This window comes from Papio anubis, chromosome 5, assembly GCF_008728515.1.
Source record: "Papio anubis isolate 15944 chromosome 5, Panubis1.0, whole genome shotgun sequence".
Lineage (NCBI taxonomy): Eukaryota > Metazoa > Chordata > Mammalia > Primates > Cercopithecidae > Papio > Papio anubis.
The window spans coordinates 125,713,823-125,727,561 of NC_044980.1; the positions used below are offsets into that span (position 1 = coordinate 125,713,823).

Sequence of the window (13,739 nt, forward strand, 5' to 3'; positions counted from 1 at the left end):
AGACTCCATGTCAAAAATAAAATAAAACTAAAAAACAATGGAAGAAAAATATTTTTATCAATCAACCATCAGCTTTCAAACTATCAGCGTCTACATCTATTCTCCTCCCTCCCAGTGACAAAGGAAAAAAACTCAAATCTTCCTAACAAAGAACAATTATCCTCATTTTGCTGTCTTCTAGACCTTTAGCAGTCGCGACTTTTTCTCAAATAACTTGAACTTCTCCATCTCTAATGAATCCTTCGAATCCTTTCCATCAGCATTCAAACATATTCTTTAAAAAAGATTTTAAGAAGGCCAGGATGGTGGCTCATGTCTGCTGTAATCCCAGCACTTTGGGAGGCTGAGACGGGCAGATCACTTGAGGCCAGGAGTTCGAGATCAGCCTGGCCAACATGGCAAAATCCTGTCTCTACTAAAATTATAAAAATTAGCTGGGCATGGTGGTGCACACCTGTAGACCCAGCTACTCAGGAGGCTGAAACAGGAGAATCGCTTGAAGCAGGAGGCAGAGGTTGCAGTGAGCAGAGATCGTGACACTGCACTCCAGAGCCTGGGCAACAAGGCGAGACTGTCTCCAAAAAAAAAAAAAAAAGTCTTCACTGGCCCCCAACTCTCTCCAGCCAAGCTTCTCAAAAGGACTTTTGGTGATTCTCCACTTCCTCAGCAACCATTCATTTTATAAAATGTTACCCCAAAAGATAAGGACCAATACAGTGAACAGTTGTGCTACCCATCAAACAACCACCTTAGGAAATAAAGCATTACCAACATAGTAGAAGGCTACTGTGTACTTCTCCTGGATCACACCTCCAAGTACTCTCTCCCCCTATAAGCAGTAGACACTATTCTGATTTTGGTGTCAATCATTCTCAGGAATTTCTTTTCTTTTTTTTGAGACAGAGTCTCACTTGGTTCCCCAGGCTGGAATGCGGTGGCACGATCTCAACTCACTGCAACTTCCGCATCCCAGGTTCAAGCAATTCTCCTTGCCTCAGCCTCCTGAGTAGCTGGGACTACAGGCATCTGCCATGACACCAGGCTAATTTTTTTATTTTCAGTAGAGATGGGGTCTCAAACTCCTGACCTCAGGTGATCAGCCCACCTCGGCCTCCCAAAGTGCTGGGATTATAGGCATGAGTCATCACACCAAGTCAGGAATTTCTTCATACTTTTACTACTTATGTACGTATCTCTAAATAAGAAACTGAATTGTTTTGCATATTTTTTCAACGTTACTAAAAAGGTATACTCTTAACAACTCAATTTTTTTTTTTTTTTTTGAGACGGAGTTTCGTTCTGTCGCCCAGGCTGGAGTGCAGTGGCTGGATCTCAGCTCACTGCAAGCTCCCCCTCCCAGGTTCACACCATTCTCCTGCCTCAGCCTCCCGAGTAGCTGGGACTACAGGCGCCCGCCACCTTGCCCGGCTAGTTTTTTGTATTTTTTAGTAGAGACGGGGTTTCACCGGGTTAGCCAGGATGGTCTCGATCTCCTGACCTCGTGATCCACCTGTCTCGGCCTCCCAAAGTGCTGGGATTACAGGCTTGAGCCACCGCGCCCGGCCAACAACTCAATTTTTTTAATGCTCAGCATTACAAGGTTAATCTATTGTAATGTATGGAAATGTATTCCATTGTAATAATGGAAAATAAATAATCCATTATTTTCACTGTATATCCACACAGTTTACTTATCTACTCTCCAGATGACACATATTTAGGTAGTTTCCCCTTTTTCTGCCATTAAAAACAATACTAAATGATCATTTTTATGCACATCTTTTCGCACCAATGAGTGAGAGTTCTTCTAGAATAGACAGCTAGAAGTGGAACTACTGGGCTGCAGAGGATGAGCATTTTCAACTTCAGTAGATACAACCAAATTATTAATACTTTCCAAAATGCTGTATCCAATCACTATTCAACATTCTACTGTTTCCAATTTCCCAACATTCTGTTTACAATTTCCGACATCGTATTTCTTTGCCAAGATCATTAGCAACTTCCATATTGCTAAATCCAACAGGTATTTTACCATTTTACTTGACTTACCATTCAATACATTCAGCCACTTATTTCTCCTTGATACACTCTTTGGCTTCTGTAACACTTAGCCTTCCCAGCGTCCCCAGCTCCTCTGGCTCTTCCCATCCTACCTACCAGACATCTTCAAAATTAGTGCTCCTCTGGTGCTCAGCCATGGGTCTCATTCTCATTCATTTTATATCCTCTCCTTACATTCCCAAAGCTTAAAATATCTCTATGTGGCCAGGCGTGGTGGCTTACACCTGTAATCCCAGCACTTTGGGAGGCCAAGGCGGGCGAATTACTTGAGGTCAGGAGTCCAACACCAGCCTGGCCAACATGGTGAAACTCTGTCTCTGCTAAAAATACAAAAAAAATTAACTGGGCATAGTGGTGCATGCCTGTAATTCCACCTACTTGAGAGGCTGAAGCATAAGAATCACTTGAACCTGGGAGGCAGAGGCTGCAGTGAGCCAAGATCGTGCCACTGCACTCTAGCTTAAGTGGCGGAGTGAGACTCCATCTCAAAAAAAAACAAAAAACAAAAAACTCTATGCCTACAACCAGAATGCCCACATATGCTCCCCATGATACTTTCTCTTCTGAAATACAAAACCGCACATCCAGGAACCTGTTTGACAATGCTCTTTGGCTATCTAAGAAATCTAAATCAGGGCTAGGCACTATGTCTCATGCCTGTAATCTCAGCACTTTGGGAAGGCAAGGTAAGAGGACTGCTTGAGCTCAGGAGTTCAAGACCAGCTTAGGCAACATAGGGAGAATCTATTAAAAACAAACAAACAAAAAAAAGTGTACCTTTTTTTAATCCCAAAGGCTTCAAAACTAAGATATCTCTTTTTTTGTTTTTATTGTAATTTTTTATTTTTCAGAGACAGGGTCTCAGTCTGTCACCTAGGCTGGAGTGCAGTGGTGCAATCATAGTTCACTGCAACCTCAAACTCCTTAGGTAAGTGATCCTCCCACCTCAGCCTCCTGAGTAGCTGGGACTAAAGGGTGCATGACACCACACCTGGCTAATTTTGTTCTTCTTTTTAATTTTTTGTAGAGGCAAGATCTCATTATATTGCCCAGGCCGGTCCCAAACTCCTGGCCTCAAGTAATCCTACCACCTCAGTCTCCCAAAGTGCTGGGAGTACAGTAACTTTGTAATGAGTCACCATGCCCAGTCCCAAAAATTTCAATCTTAATACATCTAAAATTAATTTTCTGATCTGCTTTCCCTTACCGCCAACCACTCCTCCTCCAGTGATCCTCATCCCAATAGTAGTGCATCCAGTCAGCCAACTGCTTTTGCTGAATTCTTCCTTCAGTCTCTTTCCAAATCCAATCCATCACTATAACCTCCAAAATATATTTTGAATCTCCCTCCTCACTTATTTTTCCACTGCCATGGTTCAAAACACACAACATTTTATCTCTGGCTTGAATAAACGCTATAGCCTTTCTAATTGGACTTCTACTTCCCTCAGTCTCTCTTTATATGCCATACAGCAGCCAAAGTAATCTTTCTAAGATGCAAATCAGGTCAGATTGCCTAATTCCTGCTTAAAATTTTTAAATAAGCTTTCCGTTTACCTTAAGATAAACTTTAGGTAAATTTTAAAGTCCTCAACATGGCTTACAATATTCTACTTGATCTGACTCTTGTCTCCTCATCAGATTAATCTCATACTTTCTACCAGTCCCTTCCAGTTCCAAGGGCCTTTTCCTGGGCTTCTTGAACACGTGGTACGCATTCCAGATTCAGGAAAGTCATGCAGATGAGCAATCCCCAATCTTTTTGGCACCAGGGACCAGTTTCACAAAAGACAATTTTTCCATGGATGGACAGGGGTTGCGGGGAGATGATTTTGAAAGAAAACCATTCCACCTCACATCATGGGGCATTAGATTCTCAGAAGCAGTATGCAACCTAGATCTCTTGCATGTGCAGTTCACAACAGGGTGTGAGCTCCTATTGACACGGCATAGTTCCCTCGACCCCACCACATGACTTGTGACAGAGGTGGCTCACTTGCTTACCCGCCATGCTCAAACCCCTTGTGGGAGGGGGAGCACACAGGGTGAATCGGTGCAGGAGCCTTTGGGTGCCAGCAGGAATGAACCCCATATCGGCCCATGGCAGCATCTAGGGGTGGTTGCCCACGACCTCTGGAGCCCCAGACAGTGTGTGTTACAAACAATGCTCTTTTTTCATTTGCTGTCCACGGATGGCTAAGTGTTAAGCTCAGTGGAAGGTCAGGGTGATAGCCTTTCACATCCTGCTTTCTTGGTACCCAGGTTCTTCTCTGGTATTCAGGAAGAATCAGGTCACATGAACTTAAAGGATGGTGAATGCAGAAATTTTATTGAGTGGTGGAAGTGGCTCTCAGCAGGACGGGGAGCTGGAAAAGGGATGGAGTGGGAAGATAATCTTCCCCTGGAGCTCAGCTGTCCCTAGCTGAAATCCTCTCCAACCCATAGTCTCTGGTATCCAGCTGCTGCTTCTCTTCTCTACTTCTTCTCTTCTCTCCTTCTCTGCCGTACCACTCTGTTCCTCTGCTAGTGGAGCTTGGGGTTTTTATGGGTACTGGGTGGGGGGGGAGCATGGCGGGCCGGGGTAGTTATGGAAAAGGCAACATTCAGGCAGGAAAACAGGGATGTGAAGTTCTTATTTAGGGCTATGGGTCCAGGCTTGAGGGGCCCTCACCAGGTGTCCCACCCTCTTCTAGCCAATATTTCCCTGCCTCCTGTCCGTATCACTATGAGAATCTGATCTGATAGGAAGCAGAGCTCAGGCGGTAATGCTCACTTGCATAGTATACTACATAATAGTGTACCTATAACTATACAGGTCGGGTGCGGCGGCTCACGCCTGTAATCCCAACACTTTGGGAGGCCGAGGTGGGCAAATCACGAGGTCAAGAGTTCAAGACCAGCCTGATCAACATGGTGAAACCCCATCTCTACTAAAAATACAAAAATTAGACAGGAGTGGTGGCATGCGCCTATAATCCCAGCTACTCCGGAGGCTGAGGCAGGAAAATCGCTTGAACCCTGAAGACAGAGGCTGCAGTGAGCCAAGATCGTGCCACTGCACTCCAGCCTGGGCAACAGAGCGAGACTCCGTCTCAAAAGAAAACAAACGAACAAACAAACAAAATATATATATTAAAAAATATACAACATGTATTACATAGATTATATAGTATATAATATACAGCAGAGTATATTATATATACTACATATAACATATGCTATATGCACTATATATAATATAAACTATATTTACTATATTTTATAGTATATATAATGCACAAGATGTATAATATATAAATATATAATACATGTAATATATGTAATGTATGTGTGTATTATACACATACGTATTAGACAAATATACATATTCTACAAACAAAAAACCCTAACAGCCACCACAGTAAATAGGGACCTTGTAAGTAACTGCTCAATGCTAAGAAAATCCTCAAACCCAAGTATCCACTAAGGCCCATTTGATCTGCTAAGGCAGGATTCAACGAATGTTTTTAGGGAAGTAAATATTTCAGGTTTGGCAGGCCATATAGTCACAATTACTAAATTCTGCCATCACAGCAGCAAAAGCAGCCACAGACAATACATAAACAAATGGGTGTGTTGTCTGTGTTCCAATAAAACTTTATTTATGGACACTGAAATCTGAGTTTCCTGGCCGGCCCGGTGGCTCATGCCTGTAATCCCAGCACCTTGGAAGGCCAAGGCAGGCAGATTACCAGAGGTCAGAAGTTCAAGACCAGCCTGGCCAACATGGCAAAACCCCATCTCTACCAAAACTATAAAAATTAGCTAGGCGTGGTGGCGCAGGCCTGTAGTCCCAGCTACTCAGGAGGCTGAGGCAGGGAGAATCACTTGAACCTGGGAGGCGGAGGTTGCAGTGAGCTGAGATCACACCACTGCACAGCCTGGACAACAGAGCAAGACTCCATCTCAGGGGAAAATAAAAGAGAGAGAGAGAGAGAAATCTGAGTTTCCTAAAATATTCACTTGCTAAAAAAAAAATGACTTTTTCCGACCATTTAAAAATGTAAACATGGGCCAGACAAGGTGGCTCACACCTGTGATCCCAGCACTTTGGAAGGCTGAGGCAGGGACATCCTAAGGTCAGGAGTTCGAGACCAACCTGACCAATGTGGTGAAACCCCATCTCTACTAAAAATACAAAAATTAGCCGGGCGTGGTGGCAGGCGCCTGTAATTCCAGCTACTCAGGAGGCTGAGGCAGGAGAATCAGTTGAACCTGGGAGGTGGAGGTTGCGGTGAGCCAAGATCGCACCACTGCACTCTAGCTTGGGTGACAATGTGAGACTTCGTCTCAAAAAAAAAAGTAAAGATGGCCAGGTGCAGTAACTCATGCCTGGAATCTCAGCACACTAAGAGGTTGAGGTGGGAGGACTACTTCAAGCCAGGAATTTGTGACCAGTCTAGGCAACACAGCAAGACCCCATCTTTGCAAAAACCAAAAAATTTAGCCAGGCATGGTGTCTTGTGCCTGTAGTCCTAGCTACTTAGAAGGCTGAGGCAGGAGGATTGCACTCAGCAGATCAAGGCTGCAGTGAGCCATGACCGCCCCATGCACTCTGCACTCCAGCCTGGGCAATGGAGTGTAACCCTGTCCAAAAAAATAATTATTATTAATTTAAAATCTTATTTAATTCAATGGTAAATCAGGCCAGACTTCTAGATGTTAACTATTAAAAGCTACAGAAAGGCTGGGTGCAGTGGCTCACGCGTATAATCCCAGCACTTTGGGTGGCCGAGGCGGGCAGATCACCTGAGGTTAGGAGTTCGAGATCAGCCTGGTCAACATGGCAAAACCCCCGTCTCCACTAAAAATACAAAAATTGGCTGGGTGTGGTGGCAGGCACCTGTAGTCCCAGCTACTCAGGAGGCTGGGGCAGGAGGACTGCTTGAAACCCAGGAAGTAGAGGTTGCAGTGAGTTGAGATCACGCCACTGCACTCTAGCCTAGGTGACAGTGCGAGACTCCATCTCAAAAAATAGAAATAAAAAAATAAAATAAAATGTACAGAAAATACAAGGGACAAAAGAACATATTACATGAAACCACTGGGATCTCATCAACACAATCTAGATTCTGAGAAGTATCATAGGGCAAAGACCTGGCTTCTCCAACAAACCAACTATATGGGAATAACCACAATAAAAAGACAGAGGAAAACTTACAAATTAAAAAAAAGAGGGCTGATATGCACCTAAACCCAATGTAATATATACAGACCTTATTTGGATCCTAATTCACACAAATTGTAAAAACAATACAAAAACTATAATCAGGGAAATGTGAACACTTAACTGGATATAGATGATATTAAGGAATTAGTGTTACTTTTTTAGTGTATAATATTGTGATTATTGTTTTAATTTTTATATTTTAGAAACACATAGTGAAATATTACAACAGTTACAGTCCTTCTTTTACTAGTGTCTTCCCTAATACATTTTTCATGACGTTACTCAGCAGGCTATAGTTTCACAGTAGCTGCATAACAAATAATCAAAAGAGGTACACCAGCCTGGACAACAGGGTGAAACCCCGTTTCTATAAAAAATACAAAAAAACTTAGCAGGGCACGGTGGTGCACACCTGTAGTCCCAGCTACCCGGGAGGTTGAGGCATGAAAATTGCTGGAGCCTGGGAAGCAGAGGTTGCAGTGAGCCAAGATCACACCACTGCACTCCAGCCTGGATGACAGAGACCCTGTCTCGAAAAAAAAAAAAGAAAAAAAAAGGAGCTACAAAGTGATGCAAAGACTGAAAGGAAGTAGATCACAATTGGAATGGGGTGAAGAATTAAGCAAAACTTCAAGAAGGCAATGAAATGTGAATTAGGCCTTTAAAAATGGTGAAATTTTAACAGGTAAGAAACAAGATAGAAGAAATAATATTCCAACTGGGAGAAATGGAAGCAACTGCAAAAAGGTGAGAAGGTGTGTCTCTGCAGAGTATTGGCTGGTACTCACCTCTCCATAAAACTGTACCTTCCCCAACGATGACATGAAAAGGAAAAGTCATAACCCACTAGGCAACTCCAAACTGACAAAATCCTGGGAGAGCTATTAGGCCCAAAGCAACCCCAGGAAGCCCTGTCCCCAAACAGATCTCTGGATAATCAAACCATACTGGCTTTCCAGTGCAATCTATTCATGTCAGTCCCTGATTTCTTCTACCCAACAACCCTGGGAAAAGAATACATGAAGTTCTCTTACCTGTCCTAGGAAATGATTATTGAAGTAATTAGTTTAAAACAGTATCCACTAATAAGCTATGTTTCCTTGCCTAAAAGCCACCAACATCGTTCATTAAGCACTCCAAGAGAGAAAAAGTTACATAAAATGCCTTCTGTCAGAACATTCCTCAGGTTACAGATTTTTTTTTTTTTTTTTTTTTTTTGAGATGGAGTGTTGCTCTGTTGCCAGGCTGGAGTGCAGTGGTGCGATCTCGTCTCACTGCAACCTGTGCCTCCCAGATTCAAGTGATTCTCCTGCCTCAGCCTCCCAAGGAGCTGGGACTACAGGTACACGCCACCACGCCCAGCTAATTTTTGTGTTTTTAGTAGAGACGGGGTTTCACCATATTGTCCAGGATCGTCTTGATCTCTTGACCTCGTGATCCTCCCGCCTTGGCCTCCCAAAGTGCTGGAATTACAGGCATGAGCCACTGAGTCCGGCCAGGTTACAGATTTTTTAACAAAGAACAGCTGATAAAGCAGGTAGTTAGGTAAGATTTTTTTTCTTCAAAAATAGAATAGGTAGTTCTAGTATTAAAATGTTTCGGAATACTCTGGAATTGAATTTGGTGGTTCTAATATTTTCTGTGCCCCAGTACTGTTAAAATTTCCAAGATATGATACCAGTGAAAATGAACATCAAGACAAATAGGAATGCAGATGATGTGCCAAAACTCAGTAACCGGAGCATATATTACTGCTCTCTTCCATGTATTAGAGTAACACTTCAAATAACCAAGAAGGGTATGTATAGGGAGTTAACAACAAGTAGGAGTGCTTGTCTTTTTTTTTGAGACAGAATCTCACTCTGTCGCCCAGGCTGGAGTGCAGTGGCGCCATCTCCGCTCACCGCAAGCTCCGCCTCCCATGTTCACGCCATTTTCCTGCCTCAGCCTCCCATGTAGCTGGGACTACAGGCACCTGTCACCACGCCCGTCTAATTTTTTGTATTTTTTTTTTTTAGTAGAAATGGGGTTTCACCGTGTTAGCCAGCATGGTCTGGATCTCCTGACCTCGTGATCTGCCCGCATCGGCCTCCCAAAGTGCTGGGATTACAGGCGTGAGCCACCGCGCCTGGCCAGTAGGAGTGCTTTTCTTAAACCAAAGGAAAAAGCGGCAAGGTGACAGGCCAGGTTAGCTTTATGCAGTCTTTAGTCACCAGCTTTCACAATAACTGAGACTAGCTAACACCCTCCCAGAAATCAAATAGAATTGTTCCAACTTATCAGAGGAAATGAATAAGGGAATGGGTAAAACATAATAAGAATGCAGGAGAGCTGGGAACCTTTATATCACATAGAAAAGTCTTTATAGTGAGATATCTGTAGAATAAAGCTAAAGTAAAAAAAAAAAAATCTAAGTCATCAATTTTTTATAGTACATGCTGTACTTCTGGGTCATTGTCCAGGTGTGCTCTCAATACTTCAGAATACCTCTTTGATTGTATTAAAATACCACAAAGAAAAGTCAAGTCCTCATAGATTTTGAACTCCATTCTAAACCAGTAGATGGCCACAAAGGAAGAAATACCTGTTTTATTTGTTCCTCTTAGGTACACATAAAACCATGGCATTTACCTTACCTTCTCAAAAAAGGCAAAATGCATAACTTCTAGAAAGCTTCATATTCTGTCTCATCTTCTGAAACTGATTGGTTTTTCCCTTTCAAATACTGATCCTTTGCTCATACAGCTTTCTTTACCTTTTTGTGAAATCTTAGATAACTTGATAGAACAACAATTTCAAGTTCAAAATATTATCACATTCAAATTCAATCTAGTAATTGTGCAAAATACTGAGGAAGATAAAAAGAGGAATAAATATAGTACTTCCTCAAAGACCCTGTAACAGATCTATAAGAAAATTATTATGCATCCCTCAATATCTGCAAGAGACAGAAAAAAAAGAAAATTACAATGCAAAATATATAGTGGGCTTCTGTTTGTTTGTTTTGAGACATCGCCCAGATTGGCCGGGCACAGTGGCTCACGCCTGTAATCCCAGCACTTTGGGAGGCCGAGGCGGGCAGATCACGAGGTCAGGAGTTCGAGACCAGTCTGACCAACATGCTGAAACCCCGTCTCTTCTAAAAATACAAAAAAAATCAGCCGGGAATGGTGGCATGCACCTGTAGTCCCAACTACTCAGGAGGCTAAGGCAGGAGAATCGCTTGAACCCAGGAGGCAGAGGTTGCAGTGAGCAGAGATCAAGCCACTGCACTCCAGCGGTGTGATCTTGGCTTACTGCAACCTCTGCCTCCCGGTTCAAGCGATTCTTAAGCGATTCTCGTAGCTCAGCCTCTGAAGTAGCTGGGACCACAGGCGTGTACCACCATGCCTGGCTAATTTGATTCTCATGCATCAGCCTCTCAAGTAGCTGGAACTACAGGTGTCCACCACCACACTTGGCTAACTTTTGTATTTTTAGTAGAGATGGGGTTTCACTATGTTGGCCAGGCTGGTCTCGAATTCCTGACCTCAGGTGATCCGCCACCTTGGCCTCTCAAAGTGCTAAAGTGCTAGGATTACAGGCATGAACCACCAGGCCCGGTTGCAGAATATATTGTTACGAAAAGGATACAACAACTCAAGAGTATATAGAAGAGAATGTATCAACCTGAATGTGAGAATCTGACAAGTAGAAAGTGATTCAGAACAAAAATATTCTACCTTTAAGAATTCTTAATTACACAGCTTCACCTTACACTCCCAAACTGTAGATCATGTTCCAATTAACACAGCTAGGCTCTTTTTTCAGACACCCTATCTTGTCCCCACTTGAAGCAAAATTTTATTTAAAGTAAAATTTGCCTACTGTTTCTACAGAGCTAACAAAAATCAAAGTACCAGCCTGCAAACCACCACAAATTGAAAGAAACTACTGGTAATAAAAAAAGAAAAATTTGACTGCTACCAGGATTTTAGTAAGTTAACTCTGAAAAATAACTTAAAATAACTTATTGGGAATTGTTTTTATATTTAGGAGCTGAAAGATGCAGTGATAACAAGGAAAACGAACCTGAGAAATTTAAATAAGCCAGCTTTGTTGAAAACCAAGTGGCCACTTGCCAACACTTCTCTATGCACATATGACCAAAGATGATTCTAGGCAGACTCACAGACCACAAAGGCTGTTTATCAAATCCCGAATTAAGAAAGTTCTCATAAATATTTCAATTTTGATAAGTTAAAGGCCAGTTGAGTTTTAAAAAGCACTTTATGAAGCGCAGAATCAATATAGAAACGAAGCTTTGCGCTTTTCACATCTGAGCCCTAAAACTAGCACACATTTTATGTTACATTTACAGTCTATTCACAGACAATAGCTTAGATTCCATCAAGAAAAACATTGGTCAATGGAAAAGTGACTGGCCTTAGTTTAAAATTTCCATATGGCCAGCAGGGAAGAAACCGCATAATTCTGAATTACAACTGACAAAACTACGAGAACCCTAAATCGAACTCTTCGCCTTGAACTCCATATACAAACATTTCAGATGTGTACTTCCACTTCCTGAAAATAATATTGTTTGTAAACGAAAAGGCAATAAGGTTACTCCCAAAACTCCTGTACTCCATGATCCATCCTCAAAGAGTGGAAGGAACAGCAAAGTAGAAGGAACAAAGCACTGACGTCAATTACGAGATTAACCCCAAGCACAGGCAGCTGGAGGAAAGGCCTAAACATCAATATCCACGCACAAGCTACTGGGATAACTAGGTAACAGACCGATTCGGAAGTTGTGGGGGGCAGTATTCGAGAATTATACCCCCCACGTTCCCATTTTTAGTCAACCCCCTTCACAAGTCGAAGGCGGAAATTTTTCCTTTTTTTTTTTTTTTTTTTTTTTTTTTGCGGGGGTGGGGGTGTGGGAGAGGTGCGCAGGATCGCGAGAAGGAAAGCGAGAACTAGTTGGGTAATGTTAGCCAGAATCTGGGCCTATTTTCTCTTTAAGTAGAAATAATTTGAAATTGAGGAGGATATGAAAAAGTAACAAATCAGCCGATGGAATGCCTGAGGGAAGAAAGAGGAAAGGAGAAACACTAAACAGATGGATTTCTGGGAATTTTTGTTAGGATTGGGTTAGCTTTTTTTATTTTCTTATTTTTGCGGGAAGGTGGTGGGGTGGGACGCGAAGATGAGGGGAGGGGTGAAACCTGATCGAGCAGCCCCAGCCCGGAGGGTCTCCCCGAGGCTCCCCGCGGAACTTGCGGGGCCCCCCACCCACCCCACCTGGCCCCGGCCACAACCCCCGCAGCCCGGCCCGGCCCTCGGTCAGTCTGTCGGCCCTTCTTACCTCCAGTCCCGGCTCCGCTAGGCCCGAACCATCTCCTGGTTGCGGCAGTGGCGGCGCCGGGCCTGCACCTTCACCGGACGCGCATTCGAGCCCGCCCAGGGGGCGGTGACAGGCTGCCAAGGGCGAGGGGCTCCGGGAGGCGGCGGGGGTTCCGGGGGCCTTGACAAGCGAAGGCGGCTGCGGCGGCAGCGACGCGCCTCACACGGAACAGGCGTAGGCCCCGCACCGCTCCATGACGGTCGGGCCGGGGCTGGGACGGCTGACTGAGGCGGCGGGGGCGGGTTGACGAGGACCTGGCACCAGGATCCCCGCCCCGTCCGCTGGCGGCGGCGACGGCAGCTGGACTCCCGCAGCCAGGGCTGTGACTGACGCAGCGGCCGTGCCACCATGTGACCAGGGCCGGGCGGGTGCGGGGCGTCACGTGATGCCTCTGCGCCCCTCCCCGCTGGGGGAGTAGGGGGCGGGGGTCTGTTGGCCGGCTGGGCCGGGAGGCGACGCCCGGGGTGGTGACGTGCCCGGCTGTTGGGTCCGATGACCCGGGCCAGGCAAAGGACCCGCCCGAGCGGTTTAGGCCTGAGCCTCTGGGCACTGTGGCCGCTTCGGGCAGGGCTGTCAGGGCGGGACAGGGCCTGCACATCCGGGAGCGCACGCCCTCCTGCGCGTAGCCCGCTAGTGAGGTTCCGAAGGGCGGGGCCGGGCCGAACCGGATATGCCGGTTCTGGGGCTCAGGTGAGGGACCCAGGCCTTACGCCCCTCGCCCCTGGTGGGGATCCGACCCAACCTGGAGCCCCCTAGACGTGGTTCCAGGTGTCGAAGCCTCGAGTCCTCAATAGGTGCAGCGAAAAGGCAAAGGACGCAGGAGGCTGTTCGGTATTTCCAGTAAACTTATCCTAAGAAGCCAAACTGTCCCTCCTTCTTCGTCATCTAAACATCTTTTGCCACTGATGTTTTTCTTTTTATTTATTTATTAAGACAGATCTCGCTGTTGTCGCCCAGACCGGAGTGCAATGGCGCTATCTCGGCTCACTGCAACCTCCACCTCCCGAGTTCAAACGATTCTCGTGCCTCAGCCTCCGGAGTAGCTGGGATTAAAGGCGGGCGCCACCACCTCCCGCT

The 13,739-nt window shown here is 44.9% G+C and overlaps 1 protein-coding gene across 3 annotated transcripts in view; it reads right to left on the reverse strand.

Moving 5' to 3' along the window:
• AFF4 (AF4/FMR2 family member 4) overlaps nucleotides 1–13,019 on the reverse strand; it is an 88,786-nt gene extending 75,767 nt beyond the window's left edge. Inside the window, exon 1 of one of the 3 annotated variants that reach the window (XM_009209059.3) lies at nucleotides 12,624–13,019. The gene's annotated coding sequence lies outside the window, so the exon portion shown is untranslated. The remainder of the gene's footprint in view (nucleotides 1–12,623) is intronic. The other 2 variants (XM_009209061.4, XM_021939168.1) reach the window with 2 other exon arrangements.
• Nucleotides 13,020–13,739: the final 720 nt, after the last annotated feature.